Below are 9,979 nucleotides of genomic sequence, written 5' to 3' on the forward strand. Positions count from 1 at the left end.
TTCAGTTCATTGGTTTTTATAGCATTATAGGAATTATAGCAAGCTTGGAACGCTTGGCACACCTTGGCACTCTGAAGGCACAGCCAAAAAAATTGTGCTAGCCGAAGTGTGTAGAGTGGCCACCCCCTTTTAATCTGTTTCGAGCAAATTTTGCTAAATGAGGCTAACATTTCTTCTTTTGGAACATAAACCATGGGCGTACTCCGTAAAATTTTAAATGAGAACGGTTCGTAGAATTTTGATCACATACTAATAACTTGGGATACAGTTCAGCTTCGACAACTAATTTCAATCCTTTCTCCACAATATTACGAAGACGATCAGTATTAAGCGAGCTGGTATTGAAAAAGTAACCAATGGCTCACTTAAACCCCGATTTGATGGACCTCACCAGAGGTCACCACTGTGTCCGTCCTTTGGTTCAAGTTCGTTGATTCACTTTCAACTTTTGTGGAGAATTCCATAAAATAATCGGGTTGGGTCTTGGAAATGTACGTCAACCGTTGAGATACACTCATTTCGTCTATGAATACGGTGACGAACTTCTCGTCTTCTGGGAGATCAGCAACCTTGAATTTCAGTAACTTTAAGATAGTCTCAGAATACCCTTCCTTGATCTCCAGTTTGGACAACCACCGATCGATTGTGCCAACGGAGGGCAAAGTAAAAAACTGCCGCATCTGTCGATATGCTTTACTGGAACAATAATGTAGTATGATTGTCATATTACGCATTTTGGCCGAGTATCTTGTCCCTCGCTGCTTACGGGTACTATTGTTTTGTAGTTCTAACAATATAAGATCTACCAAATTCGATGAGTGGGATTTCAATGCGGCTTTCAATTCATCTCGTTTTTTCGTGAAAGTACGTACTGCGACCTTCAGCACAGCTATTTTCTTTTGTTTCATTCGCATTTTCCTTTTTAAGTTCACAGTTTTCTTTCTCTACTAGCACAAGCCGTTCCATACACAGAGTGATCTTCTCAATATCTGCGGAATAGTCATGGTCATGCTTAACGGTAGCACTCATGCTTGTTCCAGATTGCAGGGTTCCCAGTGCTCTGGAAATATGTGGGAGCGGGATGTCTATTGAGCTCGCCCCAATTTCCACTTCGCCAGCAAACTTAATTTCGTTAACATCCATTGGAAGAATCTCGTCAGTTGCATTCGAGGGTACGGGAATAATTTCCCGCGTAACTTCTGGAACACAAGGAAATAGCGATGGTCGAGCATTAAGATACAATCTGAGATTGAGAAAATGAAAATTATACAATTCCACAGATGAATTACCATTTGCTTACCCTTGCAACTTGTTACGTGGATTGAAAAAGCCTCACTCCTTGAAGTGCAGCGAACAAACAACACAAGCACCGAAAGTTATATAATTTCGACTAATTTCAAGGCACCGATATCCAATACACATGTTTTTGTTTATCACCAGTTTGTTTACTCTTGTGGACTTCAGTATTTCTAGACCAGGGCTGCCCAACGTACGGCCATACTTTGTGCGGCCCGCGAAGGGTTCGAAGATTCTTCTCGTATTTGGCCCGTTGTTTATCCTACCAACCCGAGGTTAGAACATACCAAAACTATTGAATTTCCAATTTAGTTTCAACCTAATATTTTATTAAAATTGTTTTGTTTCCATGAAATTTTCTTAGCTACTTAATTTTATGAATGATTCAAACTCTTCATCTGAAATTCTGTGTGTTTCAACATCATCATTTCCTTCGGCATTCCAAAATTGCAATCTGAACAAAACTTATGGACAAAAGACTAAGTTTTCGTACATAATTTCACTAAATAATAGGCTAATATTATCAAAGAAACCTGGAAATAAATTTTACCAGAGTTTTTTTTATAAAACTTGGGCATTATTCGCACAGAACCCAAAATTTTTGGGATTGATTCTTCAAAATATTATAGAGTTTATGAAGAAACTCTCACAATATCCAGCATAATGATAAGTAATTATCTTTTTTTCGATTTCTTCAAATGAAATTTGCTTCATTCACTGATTTTTGTCAGATTTGGTGAAATTCATTTATTTACTTTTGTCAGACTTTATGCGAATAGGTATTTGTTTTTTTTTTTTTTTTAATGTGGCCCGCAACACGAAATTGTTTCTGTGATTTGGCCCGCGGTCCAAAAAGGTTGGACAGGCCTGTTCTACACCAAGAGTTGAAGAGGACCGTTTTACAAAAATCACCAAATACAAAAAACCTTGCGAGTTTTGATGACCCAAAGTTGAACACTATTTATTGCATTCGATCGCTAAAAATAATTTTACTAGTACTAGTTAAGATATCACTAAAAACGCGCGAAAAAACTGTTTTCAAAAAAAAATCAGAAGAGAACATCATGTTCCCTAATACCCCCTTGCCACACCCGCTTCTTCCACTATTTGAACTGCAAACATTGTCGAAAAAAATGGAATAATTTCACGGCCTTATACGTGAAATTATTCTATTTGGATTTTTTATTTCGATTAATTTAATCATTCTCACGAGTAATAGCAAAAACCGGTTCGGTTACAAAATGGGTCTTCCGCCTATTTCACATGGTAGTCCAGATTTGTCGGTAGGAGGTGAGGTTAGCACGCCACAAAATTTACAGTGTAATAGTATACTTTTATGCCACCGTGGCGCTAGTGTGATGTCTTCGAGGAAACAGAGAAGTGGGGTGTATTGAGATTAATAGTATTAAAAGCAGGTGAAATCAACTCACCTGTAAAAAATCTGAACTGCTGTTAACCAAATGTTAATAAATGCTTAATTTTGTTTTACTAAATTAGGATGATAGTGTGATTGTTTAACACAGAACACTTAGATTCAACGGGGCCCAGATAGCCGTAGCGGTAAACGCGCAGCTATTCAGCATGACCATGCTGAGGGTCGTGGATTCGAATCCCGCTGGTCGAGGATCTTTTCGTAAAGGAAATTTTCTCGATTCCCAGGGCATAGAGTATCTTCGTACCTGCCACACGATATACACATGCAAAAATGGTCAATCGGCAAAGAAAGCTCTCAGTTAATAACTGTGGAAGTGCTCATGAGAACACTAATCTGAGAAGCAGGCTTTGTCCCAGTGGGGACGTAACGCCAGAAAGAAGAAGAAGAAGACCTAAATTCAAGAAATGAATGTAATGTTTGGAATGATACTAATAAAAAAATAAAAAATACCTAATTTAAATCCTTAAGTATTCGCTGAGCGATGAGTGGTTTAGTTTTTTTCTTTCACTTATAAGCGGTTTCTTCACCACCGCTTAGGTCTTAAACCTGGTTTAATCGTATGGGTAAACGTGGTTTACGGCTTAAGCGAAGGTGAAGAAATCGGCCCTTAGACCTATACGGGTTAAAACATAACCATAGATCCGAGAAAAATCCGAAAACTGAGATATTCGAAAAAAAAAAATTATTGTGGCTGATATTACATCCGTGACACCAGAACATGCTAGGCCTTCCTGCGCCTCCTCCAGAAATAATCCTAGCTACGCCAATGCACAAAAATGTGTAAAATAGACAAATTGAAGTTGAAATTGCGAGAAGAAACTATATGCTCTGGTGGGGATCGAATCTGATACTTGGTAAAGCGTGGTGGGAACCCCTGCTTCAAGGGAAATCAATGCAACAGGGGTTATCAACACACTTTTTCAAGGTCGTTCACTATAATTTTCTCCCGGACAATCTTCCCTATTATATTTGGTGACAAAGCGGACAATACAATCACAAAATGGCGGAAACAAGACTTTCTTTGAAAAGAGTAAACTATGAACAAAAATTAGGGTTTAGCAGGCCTTACATTTTATTAAAAGAAATTAAATGTTAAATTTTTCGTGCACTATTTTTTCATAATTTTTATTTTCGGAACTTTTACAGATTTATGAGCTCACCGTTGCGGCCGTTTGATGCGTTGGTCGACATGCTGGAATCCAAAGGGGGGGGGGGTGAATCTTCTCGCACTAGCTGGATCGTCTGCTTCACTCTTCTTTTTCTTCTTCTTCTACTTCATCTTCTCATTCTTTTCCCACTCTTAACAAGGGAATCACTTCACAGACGGTTTGGCCAGTGTAGCGAAGGCCACAGTTCCGAGTCCGGGGAGTGGTACCGATCGCGCGCGCACTCTACGCCGTGGTCTTCATCAAGCGAGCTTGCACCATTTTGAGCAGGACAGTATCAGTCTTTTCGTAATACCACTTAACAATATTCCTGTCCGCTCGACCACTATTGTTCACTGCAGTTTATGTCCATTGTCAATGTCTTTCACCACTTGCTCGCTTGATTTTCTGTCGTACGTTTTTTTTATCACTGTGATTCTAACGCGATTGGGATTTACTTTTCTAATTATAGGTGCACATTCCTCAACCGTTCGTGGTGATTTTCACTAATGATCCGTACTAATAAGCTTCTAAGGTGTTTTAATTTTAATGGTATTTTAGCTGATTTTAATTTCACCTTTTAGTCCGTAAGTTTTACTATAGATTTAGGATTTAGTTTTAGATTTTATCCACTGACTTTCACTTACGCGGAACTACTACGGTTAGTTTAAATGACGAACTGAACCGTGAACCGTCTCTATCTTCACTCCTTCGGACTTTGTTCAATATAAGAGAGCGCACCCTATTTCGAGTACGCTATTTATAGTCCATGACGATCTTGCATTTCATGGTCAAGGTCTAGACGATCATGATGACGATGACATACGTGGACACGAAGAAGGACGAACGATGACAGTTGATCGGCAAAAGCTTACACTCTAAATGGGGCTTGGTTGATATCCTATACTAAAATACACACTTACTCCGACAAAAGTGGCTGCATGCTTTGCCTTAACAAAATTCAAATTCCCTGCTACTTGCTTCCGCATAATTCAATAATCAACTATATTTTGGGTTTGAAAAGATGAATGTAAATAAATATTCTGAATTAATAAATAAATATGTTCGTGTAAATAAACAATCTGAGTAAATAAATAATCTGTGTAAATAAATAATCTATGTAAATAATAATGTAAATTTATAATCTAAATAATGTAAATAATCTAATTCATGAATGAATAAATAAATAAATAAATAAATAAATAAAAAGGTAAATAAATAAATAAATAAGTAAATAAATAAATAAATAAATAAATCTGAACTACGATCGGAGTAAGGTAACAAACAAAACAAATATTTTTCTGAAAGACATCAACCAAGAGACTACTAAATACAAAATAAACGTCACTCAAACACTAATTGAAGCGGAGACAGACATTTATTTCACATTTAGACATTTAATTTTTTTAAGACAGCACAAAACATATATTACATCATATTGTTGCTAAACCTCTAACTTGCCTTCTCACCAAGTATTTTATTGTGACCCGAAATCAACGGTCACAATCTTCCCGGAGTCGGGGTAAAAAAAAAACAAAGTGTTTTTTTTTCTCAACCTGGGCTGCCAACCTTCGATGCGACTACTGCTCCATTAGTTCCTGTTACAATTCGTTGAATGATTTTTCATGGAAACCAGAGGAGCTCTTTCCAACTAATTGTAAGAATCTAATGGAGTGAGCCTGTCCATCAGATGCGACTACTGCTCCACCAGTTTCAGTTACAATTCGTTGGATGATTTTTCGTAGTAACCAGAGGAGCTCTTTCCAACGAATTGTAAGAATCTAGTGAAGTGAGCCTGTCCACCTTCTGTTTCGAGCAGTTTCCAGGGAACGGTCAAAGTCGGTGGGATAGTGGATTGCCAAATTTTTCATTGCTAGGATCGTGGAGTTTGTTCATGATGCGTCAGAATAAACTACATGTATAGGCCATCATTTCAGTTGTTGAGTTCAATTACAGGTTAGAAATTCTCCCCTCAACCGTTTTTGGGGTTGATTTTAAATTATCATCTTAGAGACCAAACTTTCTGCACCGTCTCTTTCAACTACAACTGTCACAAAATTCGCCTTGGACAACAGAACACTCATTATACTACCACATTCAACCTTTTTCAATCATTCTAACTCATTCATAAACCCCCAAATCATTCACACTCACATTCATTCACTCCATTTTACACAAACATTCTTCTTATCAATGCTAGATTTACGAGCTAAAGTTCATTAATGGTAGGGCGCCCTATAACTAATTTTGTCATATTATCACTCTCCTAGGATAGAGTGACTATGACTTTTAGTTAAAATTGATTGAATAACATCCACTCATTTCGTTATTTCATTGAACTCGCTTGCTTTTGCAAGAGAAAAATTAGAAATCCCGTTGAATGGTGCTATTCTAATTTCCGTGTATCCATTCGGAACTCCGACATGGATGTGGCTGCGTGCTTTAATTTTGCACACCCCTTAGGCAGTTGTTTTGGTTTTTTTTTATAACTGTCAATGAACTCAACGACTACGATGACGGCTCAAAATAAACAAGAAGCTGATAACGAGACAGTGATTCTGCTTGGTTTGCAACTATTTTGGGTAAGTATATTACTAATAATTTTGTTGTTTCATTATAATTTCAGGTGTTCTAGGTGGAAATACGAAGGACAATTCACAGGCTAGCGGATTTTGGATGATTTGCTGGACGACAGACGGGAGACAGACATACAAATGGGAATTGTTTATGTACTGGAAATGCCGATTACAAAGTGATAAATAAAGCGACTAAACATGAATGAAGCGATTTTACTAGCGAAGCACCGAAAGATTCTATTGGTGGTGAAACTGTGAATGGCTATGGTTGTTTACCCTGGCTTAAGATGTGCAGCTGGCCAAACACCGAGGTTCTTCCCACTCATATCCTCCAGCTCATATGACGACGAACCAATTTTCGCTTTGACACGACAAGGAAGAAACTGTGGGCCGTATTTTGCGTTGTAGTTTTCGGCTGCATTGGAAAGCTTCATGTTTTTTCGATATACGAGTTGACCCTCAACAAATGATTTTGAGAATCGGCGATGACGCAAGTTGTAGTGTTCGCGTGATGTTTGATGAGCCTTTTCAAGGTTCTGGCTAACTATTTCGTATATTCGAGTGAACATTTTCTTTCTTCGCTCCTTTTGCTCTTCGGCTGTTAAATTTTCTTCGTGACGTGCTAGTTTGTGATCCGCTCCTGATTCTGATAGCTCATGCCCATGAGTTATAAAATATGGTGTGAAACCGGTTGAGGCATGCAGGCTTGTATTGAGAAGCACTTCTATCTCTGCAGTTCGAGTGTCCCAGAGCCTTTGGTCCTCCTTTACGTACGTTCGAATGGCAGCATTAATCGTACGGTTGACCCTTTCCACAGGATTGGCCTGGGAATGGTATCTAGAATTGAGCCAATGTGTTTTCTGAAACTTGTTCAGCATTTCCTTAAATTCTTTGGATGTGAAACAGCTACCATTATCGGTAATGATCACTTCGGGTGCTGAGTTTCGGAGGAACCATTGCTCTTTCAGGATGGAACAGAGACTCGAACTGCTAATGCTGCGTACTGGTTGAAGTAAACCCCACTTGGAGAAGTAGTCAGCTACAACCAGTAGGAATTGGTTTCCTCTGCGACTACGCGGGAGTGGTCCAACGTAGTTGGCAGAAATAATTTGCCATGGACGAGTAGCGATTCTCATATTGCCCATTTCAGGAACTACTGGTCGCGAGGCCGGCTTGACTTCCTTACACGTAGTACATTGCTGAACGTAGTGTCGGATTTCTCCAGCCATTTTCGGCCAGTAGTACCGCTGTCGAATTCGCGAAAGTGTCCTCTCGTAGCCAGGATGAAGGCAGGAATCATGGCATTCATGGAGAATATCGGCGATCTCCGATTTTTGAGGGACAGCTTTCCACTCATAACGCGAGTCCACTGGGGAATCAGAGGCGGAAATGAACTTGAAAAGACGATCATTTTCCACCCTGAAGTCTACGTACTCATCTGGCTGACTCAATACCTTGCTGACCATAGTGGAATACCAGGAATCTGATGAGTCTACGGCTGCTACCACACTCCTGGATAGAGCGTCGGCGACAACATTATCTTTGCCCTTTCGATGAATCACGGTCATATCGAATTGTTGCAAATTTAATGACCATCGACTGCATCTAGATCCTACTTTCCACTTGGTCTTCAAGATATGAGTCAGCGCAGAAGAGTCAGTAACCAGGGTGAAATGGTAACCTTCTATATACCCCCGCTCTCCTTCCTCATGCTGCTGCGTCAAGATTCCCGCTACAGCCACGTCACTTGCATCGGTTTGAATTTGAAATTCCCTCGTAAAGTCAGGGCTTCCCAGTATGGGAGAAGAGATTAAAAGCTCTTTGATCCTGCAGAAGGATTCTTCTGCAGAATCATTCCAGTGAATCATCTTGGATTGGGTTTTTAGGAGATCGCTCAACGGAGCAGTCACTCCGCTAAAGTCTGCTATGAATCTCCGGTAATAGTTCACCATTCCTAGGAATCTCCGGAGTTTCGTTATTGTTGTTGGCCGCTCGTATTCTACGATTGGGCGTATTTTATCGGGATTTTAATTTCACCTTTTAGTCCGTAAGTTTTACTATAGATTTAGGATTTAGTTTTAGATTTTATCCACTGACTTTCACTTACGCGGAACTACTACGGTTAGTTTAAATGACGAACTAAACCGTGAACCGTCTCTATCTTCACTCCTCCGGACTTTGTTCAATATAAGAGAGCGCACCCTATTTCGAGTACGCTATTTATAGTCCATGACGATCTTGCATTTCATGGTCAAGGTCTAGACAATCATGATGACGATGCACTCTAAATGGGGCTTGGTTGATATCCTATACTAAATTACACACTTACTCCGACAAAAGTGGCTGCATGCTTTGCCTTAACAAAATTCAAATTCCCTGCTACTTGTTTCCGCATAATTCAATAATCAACTATATTTTGGGTTTGAAAAGATGAATGTAAATAAATATTCTGAATTAATAAATAAATATGTTCGTGTAAATAAACAATCTGAGTAAATAAATAATCTGTGTAAATAAATAATCTGTGTAAATAATAATGTAAATTTATAATCTAAATAATGTAAATAATCTAATTCATGAATGAATAAATAAATAAACAAATAAATAAATAGGTAAATAAATAAATAAATAAGTAAATAAATAAGTAAATAAATAAATAAACAAATAAATCTGAACTACGATCGGAGTAAGGTAACAAACAAAACAAATATTTTTCTGAAAGACATCAACCAAGAGACTACTAAATACAAAATAAACGTCACTCAAACACTAATTGAAGCGGAGACAGACATTTATTTCACATTTAGACATTTAATTTTTTTAAGACAGCACAAAACATATATTACATCATATTGTTGCTAACCCTCTAACTTGCCTTCTCACCAAGTATTTTATTGTGACCCGAAATCAACGGTCACAAATCCACGACTATTCGCTAGACGAGCATTTTCGCAGCACCGCAGCTTGTAGGTTGAACCGGTCATCTAGCGAATAGGGAGTTGTGGGATCGATGCTCGCCAGATCAAGTGGTTTCTTTTCGCAACTTTAACTTGTACATTTCACACATGTTCTGTGTGTACATCTTCTTCTTCTTCTTGGCATTAACGTCCTTACTGGGACAGAGCCTGCTTCTCAGCTTAGTGTTATTATGAGCACTTCCACAGTTATTAACTGAGAGCTTTCTTTGCCAAAGTTGCCATTTTTGCATTAGCATATCGTGTGGCTGGTACGATTATACTCTATGCCCAGGGAAGTGAAGGAAATTTCCATTACGAAAAGATCCTGGACCGACCGGGAATTGAACCCAGACACCTTCAGCATGACTTTTCTTTGTAGCCGCGGACTCTAACCACTCGGCTAAGGAAGGCCTCTGTGTGTACATGTAAACGTCAAAACATTAGAACATTTTATTTTAATACTTTGATTTTAGACATATATTTTACCGAGCAATCGGTTCAAATTCGACCGAGCAACAATGCATTGCAATGCAATATTTTGCAAGGAGGTATTTTTTGCGTAAGTCTCAC

Source organism: Aedes aegypti, chromosome 3 (genome assembly GCF_002204515.2).
Source record: "Aedes aegypti strain LVP_AGWG chromosome 3, AaegL5.0 Primary Assembly, whole genome shotgun sequence".
Lineage (NCBI taxonomy): Eukaryota > Metazoa > Arthropoda > Insecta > Diptera > Culicidae > Aedes > Aedes aegypti.